Below are 12,883 nucleotides of genomic sequence, written 5' to 3' on the forward strand. Positions count from 1 at the left end.
TGATGAGAGAGGAAAGGCTGAAAACAGTTGTCTCAGAATGCGAATTAACTAGAGAGGTTTCTAACTTTGGTAACTGGATAGACGTCAATGTTGTTAAGAATGGGAATACAGAGGAGAAATCATCTATGCATTGATGTGCTGGGAATAGCAAGTTCAGTGATAGACATGTTCATTTGGAGATGCCTCTGATTCCCTCAGAATGTGCAGGATGTGAAGAAAACGCCAAGAATGGAATCTTAGAAAATACTAACATTTAAGGAACAGAGTCAGTGAAAGAGTGCGTAAATAGAGGCACTGGAAGAGCAGGGTCATGAAGTTTAGAAAACAGAGAGTTTGAGAGGGACAAAGAGGACAATAGTAGTGTGTCCTGAATTGATTCATTTGCAAGCTTTTAGTTGGTATTTTAATTTTAATATTTGTGGTTTATTTTGATGGGCATTAGAAAATATATTTAGCTGGTACATAAAACCTGTGATTTATGAAAAATGGTAATGCTTTTCCCTTTTAACCTAAATTAGTGTAAGATTAGACTTTAGATTCATTAAAGAAAAACATTATGTTAAGTAATGATACTGCTAGCTATGGAAAAATCATGATAGTAATTGGTAAATGAATAAACTGTGGGAAGCTCTGGGTTTAACAGTTTAGAAATCATTGGTGACTTCATTTTATCAAAAGCATTTTCTATAAAATGAGGAAATAGCTACACTAAAACAACATTAATAAATTTTAGAATAATGAAAGTATTAAAGTGAGCTCTCTATATATAATTGAATTACTTTTAGAGCTATTAGATATAGTTCCTAAAATATAGCTCATTTTATCCTGTTACTTAGTGACTAAAATAACTTTAAAGCAAATAGGAGATGAAACCAATAAGCATTCTTTTTCCTTTTTTTTTTTTTTTTTCTGAGGCGGAGTCTCGCTCGCTCTTGTCGCCCAGGCTAGAGTGCAGTGGCTCTGTCTCGGCTCACTGCCATCTCCGCCTCCCTGGTTCAAGCAATTATCTTGCCTCAGCCACCCCAGTAGCTGGAAATACAGGTGCCCACCACCATACCTGGCTAATTTTTTGTATTTTTGGTAGAGACGGGGTTTCGCCATGTTGGCCAGACTGGTCTCAAACTCCTGACCTCAGGTGATCCACCTGCCTCAGCCTTCCAAAGTGCTGGGATTATAGGTGTGAGCCACTGTGCCCGGCCAAGAATCATTCTTTAAAAAACATGTAATAATAATAGAACACAAATGAGGAAAGCTTTCTTTAAAAACTTCATTTGTTAGAAACATGAAAAGGTGGCTGGGCATGGTGGCTTCACGCCTGTAACCCCAGCACTTTGGGAGGCCGAGGCAGGCGGATCACCTGAGGTCAGGAGTTCAAGACCAGCCTGACCAACATGGCGAAACCCCATCTCTACTAAAAATACAAAAATCAGCTGGGTGTGGTGGTGCATGCCTGTAATCTCAGCTACTGGGAAGGCTGAGGCAGGAGAATTGCTTGAACCCGGGAGGTGGAGGTTGCAGTGAACTGAGATTGCATCATCGTACTCCAGCCTGGGCAAGAGAGACTCCATCTAAAAAAAGAAACATGAAAAGTTAATTGTGTATTTTTAATAAAATAGTAGAAAACCTTGATGGGCAATTGAAGAAATAGGGCATTTCTCAGAAGGATAGTCTAAGCCCTGTAAGCAAGAGGGGGTCTGTTTTATATAGTTCCCCCTAGTCATTTAACAAGGTATTTTTAATATGGTTTGTTGCTGCAATTGTATTTCATTCTCCTTACAGGAACTGAAGGGGGCTGACTTCTTGTCATATACACTTGTGTGTAGTGAGTTAGGCAAGTTCATTGCATGTTGTCTAAATCTTGAGTTTTCATTCATCATTCTAGATGTTTTGGAGACATTTCAGTTTATGTAATGTTAAGCTTTGCCATCTTAGATAGCAAGCATTTATACAACTCTTCTCCATTCAGAAAGATGATTCTAGCTGGGCTTGGTGGTGTGCATGGTAGTCCCAGCTACTTAGAAAGCTGAGGTGGGAGGATCACTGGAGACCAGGACTACGAAGCTAGGGTGCACCCTGATCACACCACTGCCCTTAAACCTGGGAAACATGATGGGACACCTGTCTCTTGAAAAAAATAATTTTAAAAAAATTATTCTAATTGGCAAAATACACAACCTATTCTTCGTTGGTAGAGTGGGCTTTTTTAAAAATTTCTAAGTGATTTGTGCCTCAGAAAATTATGTTTGCTTTGAGACCGTTGAAATGAGTTCCTAGTTTTAGACTATTTTTTTAAAACAGCACCAACTATGTAAACCCCTTTTCATATTTAATCATTGGATGATCTCTACTCAGTTCCATGGCCTGATGGATATAAAGCAGCAAGTCTGGTAATCATTAGAAAAGAACATTCGTGAGATTTTAAAACACATAAGACTGAGGATGTCTGCCATATATATGTGTACATGTGTATGCTGTTTGGGTTTTTCTCCCCCTTTTTTCTTTCATTGTTAGTATTTATTACTAGTGGTTGAATTTATTTCATACTGAGCCACTCTTTGGCCAGGAAAATCTCAGTAATCTGTTACTAACCAGCAAAGTATATTTAATTATTATCTCAAAGATGCAGGAGAAATTTAAATCACATTTCACAGATATTGAAAAGGCCATAGCTTTGGATTTGTCTTCCCGTTTAGTTGCCTTTTATAGGAACAAACCTAAATTTGTCATTCAAATTTTGCCATCCTTTAAACCTCTTTAGCTGTCAGGCTTTGTTAATAACCCAGTCAGGTCACAAATATACAGTGAGATGATTATGGAAAATAATAAGCACAATTTGCCTAAGTACATTTCAGGAAAAAGAGCTAGAGGTCCGTAGCAGCTGAGCGGGTACTGCTGTCAAGCAAGTTTTCTGATTCCTGCTGCGCCTCTGTAATAATAAAGCCCTATTTCACTTGATGATGAGAAATACAGCTAGAGAAAAACCTAATATGAACAAATAAATAATCAATTCACCACCCCTCTCACAGTACACTGGCGAAAAGCCATAAATGTTGAAAGTTGGGAGAGACTGAGTAAGATCCTGAAAACCATGTTATTACCTGCAAAGTGGCCACTGAGGTGAGTGCCCCAGGTGACTTTCATTTGGTGGCATAAAGCAAGAGGAAACAATATGTAACAAAAATACATGATATCATCATGTGCTTTTCACTTTCCCCTTGGTCATGCATTGGCCATATTTACTTATGTGTAAGTAGATATGTTCAAATTAAAGTGCCTATCTTAATTCCATACCCTTGAGGCAGGATCTGCAATCAGGGTATTAGGAAACTTTATTACTGAGATCCATCCACAAGTCTCTGCTCATAACATTGTTTGATAGAGGAACTTCAGCGGGATTTTTTAAACTTTGGTTTGAATATCATACTTGCTACCTCTACCAATGCAAAGGACATTTCCTAGTGCTTGATCTTTTTCCTTCTATCTAGGACCTATGAGGTATTACTACACTCAAATCTTGATCAATTATGGAATAACTAGGATCTTGAGTTCTCATTTCAAGATACTGTCCTTGTAATTCACTTAATTTGAGGAGAAAAAAAGACAAAATAGCCTTTATAACTTCATTAGCCTCAGCCTTGCTCTGTATCCTTGCTCTAGGGAAAAAAGACAAGCCTGATAAGCCCAAAAAGTGCTGGGCATAATTAAAGATTGGTTTCTGCTCTCAAGGAGCTAGGAGAGTCTTGTTAGAGAGTTGTGTAATGTACAAGGTCTGTTGGTTTAAATATTATATTTACTACCTATACCAGTGGTAAGTTTAAATATCATACTTACTACCTAAACCAAGTCTAGTTTGCTAGTAAGTTTTAAATACCAATACCATATTTTAAACTTTGGTTTAAATATCATACTACCTATACCAATGCAAAGGACATTTGGTTGGCCTAAATATCATACTTACTACGTAAACCAAGTCTGTTGGTTTTCCTACTCGATCACTTTCCTGTGTGTCAGCAGGTGACCACTTGTAGCAGGAAAAAGGAGAGGCAGATGGTAAACACTAACGGTTGTGGGTAGCCAGGAAATCTAAGCCCCCTCCGACTGTTTGTATGCTTGTTCTGAGTTTAAGAATTGAGTGAAGCAGACTCACTGTAAGAGTGTGTGATTGAATCAGAAAGATATGTTGTATTTTAAGGTCACTGACTGTAAGAACTTTGTAACATCTGCCTTTTGCAGAATCCGTGGAAATTGTACCAAATCTTGGTACCAAATGATGATGCTATTGCGGGTAGTTAATTTTCTTGACTACATACATCCTGCTTTGCTAGTTTGATGAGTCAGCACTCATTGCTTTCTGCAGCTCTATCCCATAACTCTCCAGCTCTTTCCCACAACACATACACATAAAAGTACCAATTTTACCCATCTTTCAAGACCCACTTCCACCATATGCCTTACTTGATCTCCTAATTATAAGTAATGTGTAATCAGACAATTTAACTGTGCCTCTCCTTTGGCTCCTGTGACTTGCCATGGTAGTTATCTGTGTACATCATACAACTCTCTAACAAGACTCCTAGCTCCTTGAGTACAGAAACCAATCCTTTTTTCATCTGCATACCCCAGCTCACCAAGCATTCCATACCCTCCCCCCAACATTTAGCACATAGAATATTCTTTAATGGCAAAGTAGCTGATGATATTTCAAGTGTGAACTACTCAGATAACTAAGTATTAAATGTAATAATGAGAAATTAACTTGTATCCACCCAAAGTTTGCCCAGAGTGCTTTCTAGGAAACCCCCCTCAATATACATAAGTAGATACAAATCTCCTTTTAAGGTCTACAGTTCCCACTGTAAGAGGGGGAAGAAAAATGGAATTGTATTGTCTTACTGGTCCAGTAGGAGCTAACATGTCTGACAAGTGGCCTGTATTGTCCCACCTTCAGTCCCTCCTGTTTTTAATGAAAGTTATAAACTAGTGTCTCTCTTGACCCTCATTGAAAACTAACACCTATGAGTCAGTCTCAGGAAGTCTGTTGAATTTGTTTCCCCAGTATTCTTGCTTAAAGAAAAGTTCCCTAGGCTGAAGTAAGCCAGAGATTTAAATTAAAAAAAAAATAGCTATGTCAGTTAATTTTCTTTTTCAATATAATTTCTGCATGGAAAAGTCTCATAGTAAACTTATAATGAATTTTAAATTTGCTTTAGATATGTAATCTGATCATTTACCTTTCTAGAAGCATTTATAACTGCTGAAAGCCTGGATTCTTCATTAAAATAGTTTCTAACACAGCCTACATGTCATGGTATCTGTGTCTCAACTGGTGCTGACTTTGCTTTCCGTGCTTTAGTCATTTAAGAGAAGGCCACATGGCAAGACCAAGAGGCCAGATTTATAGCCAGTTCTCCTTTCTCTACTCTAAAAGGCAGCAGGGCATATGGGATGCAGGGGCATATAGGTCTGCAGAAACCAATTCAGCTCTAAATTCTTGGGCAAAGCAAGTTTCAGGTGTGACCATGTGTGAACAGAGTATTTCCCAGGACAGAATTTAACTCCAGAATATGTAGTAAAAGGGAAACACACACACATACACATTCATATTTGGGAATCACATACTTTTCTTTCTTTCTTTCTTTTTTCCTGTAAACTCGTCTGACTTAATCACCTCACCAGGAGAGAGTGCTGATTTCTAGTCTTTACTATGGTCTGTTTTCTCTTTGCCATTGTACTTTTGAGGTCAGTCAGCACATAACTATTATTTTAAAACCTTCTGCAAAGAATTTCATTCAGCAGTAATTACTGAATGAGAACAAGTCTAAGGAGCCATTATTTCTGTTCAAATAATTTCTTTTTTCTTTCCCAAATAGAGGATAGAACAGGGCAGAGGAGGTGAGGCATCTTCATTTGTCTCAGGTACAGTCATCAGCAACCTAGGTTTCACCCAGATTCAGGTTCTGTATGCTTATATTAGCAGTGGTTTCATTAACGACGTTTCCCAAGAATCCTCTGACAGTAGGACAGTAGTTTGTTTCTCCATTTCAGAGTAAAAAATCCTAGACACAGAAATGTAAATTGATTTGCCCAAGTTTGTACAGTAAGGCTGCAGCCAAGGCAGGATTTGAATTTATACCATGGAAGTGTTCCTCTTGGTAAAAGGTCTGTTAGACTCTGTTACAACCTCTGGAGGTGAAAATCATAAAGGTATCTATTCCCAGTAAGGTCTCCTTTATCCCTCAGCTATACCTGTTACTCTGTGTGGTGCCAAAGTCCCACATGTCACCTGTAGTAAAAGCTTCCTGGTAATATTTTTAAGTAATTTTGTATAACAGTGGTGAGCAACTGAAAGATATATTTTTGTTCACTTCATGGTATTTTACTACCTCTTCTAAAAGACAGATTATATTTTCCTAGAGATAAATATGAAATAGTGTTATTAGGTAGCTTAAATTATAATAAAAGGAAACAGTCACCATGTGTTTCTGAGCTACCTATTTCCAAAAGAAATCATTTTTATAACTGCATAATTTTGAGTGCAGTTGGGTAGAAAGGTAAGGAGAAAATGCTATAGAAAAAGTCACTCATATCTGTTAAAAGGATGATGATGTCTGTATTTTCCACATAGGTACTTTAATTGAATATATCAGAAAGCTTCCTGTAGGGTAACCTTTCTGAAAGGCAGAAGAAAGTAGACTGTAGAGTATAATATAAGCCTGTTGGAGCAGGGATGGTAGGAAAACCGTTAGAATATTCCACTGTTTCACAAAGACTACTTTTCTAACATCTTTGCCTTAAATTTTGAATTATAGCTCCTATTACAAATCAGTTTATTATTTATGTCTTAGAAATTAGTTTTATAATAAATTGCATGGGAATATAACTTATATTTACTGTATGAAAACAAAAAGTTTGGGGAAGCTTCGACTGAAGCAAGATTAACAAACTAGAGGGGGCTGAGCACAGTGGCTCATGCCTATAATCGCAGCACTTTGGGAGGCCAAAGAGGGCAGATTGCTTGAGTTCAGCAGTTTGAGACCAGTCTGGGCAACATGCTGAAACCCTGTCTCTACAAAAATTACAAAAATTAGCCAGGTGTGGTGGCGTGCACCTGTAGTCCCAGCTACTCGAGAGGCTGAGGTGGGAGGATGGCTTGAGCCTGGAAGGCAGAGGTTGCAGTGAGCCCACATCATGCCACTGCACTCCAGCCTGGGTGACAGAGCAATTCTGGCTCCAAACAAACAAAAAAAACTAGAGGGAAGGAGTTGTTGAACAGCAAAGAAGTAAAAGACTATAGGTAACATGGTACCCATAGCCTATTTTCATATTGTAAGGCAGTCTGTCTATTAAAATGTCCTTTAGAGAGCACAGAGCCTACTGTGAGACTAATTTCTAAGTGTACTAAATATTTTGGGGCTTAGATATGCTAAGGAGTTTGATCTGAATTAATCGCTGCTTTCTTCTAAAAGATTGGTAGAAATGGACTCTATACTGCCCCCAGCATCCCCTACATACACGCGTGCACACACACACACACACACACACACACAAAGTTGAAATTATGCAGCTACGCTGATAACTTCTTTTTTTAATTATTATTATTATACTTGAAGTTCCGGGATACATGTGCAGAACATACAGGTTTGTTACATAGGTATACATGTGCAACGGTGGTTTGCTGCACTCATAAACCCGTCATCTACATTAGGTATTTCTCCTAATGCTGTCTCTCCCCTAGCCACCACCCCCTGATGTGTGATGTTCCCCTCCTGTGTCCATGTGTTCTCATTGTTCAGCTCCCACTTATGAGTGAGAACATGTGGTGTTTGGTTTTGTTTCTGTGTTAGTTTGTTGAGAATGATGGTTTCCAGCTTCATCCATGTCCCTGCAAAGGTTATGAACTCATCCTTTTTTATGGCTGCATAGTATTCCATGGTGTATATGTGCCACATTTTCTTAATCCAGTCTATCATTGATGGGCATTTGGGTTGGTTCCAAGTCTTTGCTGTTGTGAATAGTACTGCAGTAAACATACATGTGCATGTGTCTTTATAGTAGAATGATTTATAATCCTTTGGGTATATACCCAGTAATGGGATTGCTGGGTCAAATGATATTTCTAGTTCTAGATCCTTGAGGAATCACCGCATTGTCTTCCACAGTGGATGAACTAATTTACGCTCCCACCAACAGTGTAAAAGCGTTCCTATTTCTCCACATCCTCTCCAGCATCTGTTGTTTCCTGACTTTTTAATGATTGCCATTCTAACTGGCATGAGATGGATACCCTGATAACTTCTCATAGCAGGTTAATTGTTCATACTAGAGATTCTGAGTTGGCTATAACTAAAAGGCCTTATTTTAAAAAGATTACATTGGGATAACTTACTATTCCAGTGCAGCTTTTCAGGGAGTCAGGGCTAATAATAATAGCATCTTACCATGTGCTACGCAATGGTCTAGCTCTTTGCATGTAATTCTCAACAACCTAATGAAATGGATATTATTATTAAGCTCAATTTGCAGCCAGTGCAGTGGCACACGCCAGGAGGCTGAAGTAAGAAGATCACTTGAGCCCAGCAGTTCAAGTCCAGCCTGGGCAACATAGTGAGACCCCCATCTCTTAAAAGACAAAAACAAAAAACTCACTTTGTAGATGAGGAAAACGATTCACAAAAAGGTAAAGTAACTTGTCTTGCGCCAGGCTGTACCCATAACCACTGCTCTAATGCTCTTACAAAGTTTTGATGCCTCTCAATTCATTTGTGGCATTTCTTTATTATAACTAACCAAAAAGCATCCTAAGTTACCCAACCAGGAATCTCTACCAATATATGAGATTTAGAAGGTAAGAATTCTTTTTAACAAATAAGTGGTTACCCAACTCTAATTAGAAAGTGGAAAATACTCTTCTAGCAATTTGTAAACAATTAAGATGAGAAGATAGGAGATCCTGAGAACTTAGTATACTTTGAAAAACTGTTTAGCCACATGATAAATTGTGACTTTACCCGTCAGGAGACTTTACTTTGACAAGGTATATTAAATATGTAGTTGTTTTTGCAAACACCCTTGTAGGATAGGTTAGTATTAATAACCCTATTTATGCAGGAGATACTCTAAGCATAGAAAAGAATGTTAATATACTAGGATCTCATAGTAGTTCCAGAATCAGAAATACCCTTTTTGGAGTTTTATACTTAGTTGATAGTCTTGGAGTCTCTTACTTCTAAGAAAAACCGAACTGCCAGGATTTGAATTAGATGCTAAATGCTTTGCAAGCAAGTAACAGCATTAAACACAGAAAAGTGTTTTCCATTTTCACCTGGGACCTCGTTACCTAAAGCATTTTGTTTAAATAGTGTTGTTCCTTTAAAGAAAACTCATACCTCTCAAGGTTAGTGTAAGTCATAGAATCTCCCCATTTTTGTGTCAGCAAAAAATAAGTCTTATGCATAGAAGATGACTTGCTACTTTCCAGGTATCTTTCCATTTTTCCTTCTCCAATATTTTCCTGTGTTTCTTTAATGAGAACATCATTCCGACCTCTGCCAGGAAAACAGGCAATATTTTTCCACAAAGGCAACTTTTTTTAGTTCTCCTTTGAGCTGGAGCAGACCTATACAGTAGTCTAAAGAATGGAAATTTTAAGTTCTTCTGAAATACTTCACCTACCCTTAGAAACTGGAAGGAGTAATTTTTAAAATTAGGTAATTCAACTATCGCCAAGCTACATATGCAAATCACATCAAAACCCTAAACCGGTCTGGTTTTTTTTGTTGGTTTTTTGGGTGTTTTGTTTTGTTTTGTTTTGTTGGAGATGGAATCTCGCTCTGTCGCCAGGCTGGAGTGCAGTGGCGCAATCTCGGCTCACTGCAACCTCTGCCTCCCAGGTTCAAGCGATTCTCCTGCCTCAGCCTCCCAAGTAGCTGGGACTACCGGCATGTGCCACCATGCCCAGCTAATTTTTGTATTTTTAGTAGAGACAGGGTTTCACCATGTTGGCCAGGATGGTCTCGATCTCTTGACCTCGTGATCCGCCTTCCTCGGCCTCCCAAAGTGCTGGAATTACAGGCGTGAGCCACCGCGCCTGGCCAAACTGGTCTGTTTTTAACAGTTGAGCGTAAGAACGTTAGTATTCACAATTCTACTCTTAAAGCATGTAGCTTTTATGTGATCATTTTGATGCCTACTTCCAAGAAATACCCTAACATAAACCTCTTACTCTTTTTTTATTCCTCCTGTTCTCCTCCCGATTCTTCTTCTCCTCTCCCTCTGAGAGATGTTGGCCCCAATTTCGTGAATTTGAGGACAAGACATTCTTAGAATGCACATGGCTTGCACAAGATGTCTGAGTTTGAGGTCATGCAGAAGGAGTAAGTTAGCTTCAGGGTCCCTTGTGCACATAATAGTTTATAAATTACCTACAAGATATTTTTTCGTATTGCATAAGTTTAAAAAGATGAGACCAGTTAAATTTTTACTGTGGGCAGAGGGTGGGAGAGAAACAGAAGAGAATCAAATGTTGAGGGAGGAAATCAACTTCAGAAAACACAGAGTTTCACTGGGTTCCAGTCTTAAATGTTTGTCCTTTGCTTTTATAATGTTTTACACAACGTGTGTCAATGTGAAGAATGCTTTAATCAGCATCATTGTCATAATTATTTCCTCTCTGCTTTTAATAGTCGTGCTTATTTATATCCCAATTAAGAATTGTCTCTGAGAAGTGTGATGTTCTTCATAATAAATTATACTCAATTGGGTGTGCAGAGTTGGTTGATGTCATTATTCTGTTTTATTTTAATGCTCTTATGTTTAGCTCCCCTGACTTAACTACACATACCAGATGGTGAAAATAGAAGTGGAGGCAAATTAACAACCTCTGTCCTGTCACAGGAGAATCTGGAGAAAGAAAGCAACTACCATTGCTCATGGCTTCTTTCCCATTAGCCCTCCATGGGCGGGGACACACACACACACACACACACACACACACACACACACACACGCTCATGGCCTCTTTCCCATTAGCCCTTCATGGGTGGGCACACACACACACCACATTCAGTCTTTTACAAGTTGTACTTTTCACTGCTCCCAAACACAAATGAGAATTTCTGTGCCTGTTGCTTTGCCCAACACATTATTCTTCCTTGCCTAGAATGCTGCCTTCCCTACTGATCGGCGGGGGGAAGCCTAGAAGCCTTGTAATAAGATAAACCTGATCCAGATCTCAGATCTACTACTTACTTTTGACTTTAGGCAAGTTACTTTATTTCACTGAGAATCGGTTTCCTCATTTCTAAAATGAAGATGCACATGGTTTTTATGAGGATAAAGTGGAGGAAAAAATATAAAGCACTCAAAAAATATTTCTTCCATTTCATGTAGTTCCCCTTTTATAAGTCCTGCCTATTCTTTAAAATTCGAGTTCTAACTACTCAAAGCTTATTCTCTGAAGCACTTATTTGGAACAAGTATTCTTTGCTGTCTTGTATTTACTGTCTCCCCAAGTTGTTTGTCGATTTCTTGAGAGCTAAAACTCTTAAAACAAAGAATCCTCAATTTCTGACATAGTCTTGTTAAATATGGTAGCCTCCAATGTATAATAGTGTAAAAGTGGAAAATGGAAAATGACTCTCTAAGCATGTGGTCCCCTTACTCTAAAGTCATTAAGTTGGAAAAGGTTTTGAGTCCATTACATTTTCTTGGCACAGTAAGGGAGATGGCATTAGAAGTACTTCCTTAAATTGTGAAATCTGAAAGAGAGCCATCAGTCAAGAAAGAGACATCTTGTGTTTCCACTCATGTGGAGAGAGCTTGATTTGGTGAATCTGTACACACAGATAAGATGATAGATAGATAGATAGATAGATAGATAGATAGATAGATAGATAGATAGATCGGTCTATCTTTGAGACAACATTCTCTAAAAATTAAACATAGAATGTGTTTGAATGTTCTGGTAAAGGAGAACAGCTACTTACACACTCTTAACCAAAGAATTGTCCTCTAACAGGAAAGTTGTGATTCTCCAATGAAAATGCATTTTCATTGACAATGTCCATGGAACACAAGGGGGAAAGAGGACACCTATTCAGCTTGCCAGATCAGCTAGAACTAATCAAGGGTAGTCAAAGGAGGGACAGATGTCAGCCAGATTGCTGCCATGTTAGATATAACTATCTGGTAACATACTCCCCTACCCAGAGAATGACCATCAGGTATAGCTGAATATTGGGGGTTTGGGTTCATATTAACACAAAACTCTTAATAGGATCAAAATCCTTTGACTCACAGGTAAAAGTCGCCATAGAGGTCATTCCCACTATACATGCCGAAAGTTATTTTTATTGATATGACCAGAACTTGTTTTCCAAAAGAAACATTGCAAAACATTTCCAAAAGTTATATTGCAGCCTTAATTGTTGACTTTCTGCCATCATCCCCCTTTAATTCTTTGGCTTTTAATTTTTAATAATTCCTCACCTTTTGGTATATCTCATTTTAAGCCATGATGCAAAAATAGTATTTTTCTCTGCTATAATTTATCTCAGACTTATCCAGGTATTAACCTGTCATTTCTCACAAATAGAAGGAAAGCTTTTTGATGATATTTCTAACTTCAAGAAAATATTTCATGGCCATTATGAATGGAACAAGGTCTTGGGGCTTGATCTTTGTTGTTACAGTTGTTTTTCTCCTCCTAAATACTTGACAATAGCCTACAGCTGAAACTTGAACTTCAGCGCAAAATCTTGAATCACAGTAATGATCTGGCTTTGGGTGCTGCAGCTCACTGATTTTTGTGTGTTCTGCTGAAGAAAAACCGGCATTGTCACATTTTTGCTCTTCTTGATATTTTAGGACCTTGTACTATAGTACT

The 12,883-nt window shown here is 38.2% G+C and overlaps 1 protein-coding gene across 8 annotated transcripts in view; it reads left to right on the plus strand.

Moving 5' to 3' along the window:
* TTC17 (tetratricopeptide repeat domain 17) overlaps positions 1 to 12,883 on the plus strand; it is a 135,924-nt gene that overhangs the window by 64,550 nt on the left and 58,491 nt on the right. The window lies entirely within an intron of this gene.

This window comes from Pan troglodytes, chromosome 9, assembly GCF_028858775.2.
Source record: "Pan troglodytes isolate AG18354 chromosome 9, NHGRI_mPanTro3-v2.0_pri, whole genome shotgun sequence".
Lineage (NCBI taxonomy): Eukaryota > Metazoa > Chordata > Mammalia > Primates > Hominidae > Pan > Pan troglodytes.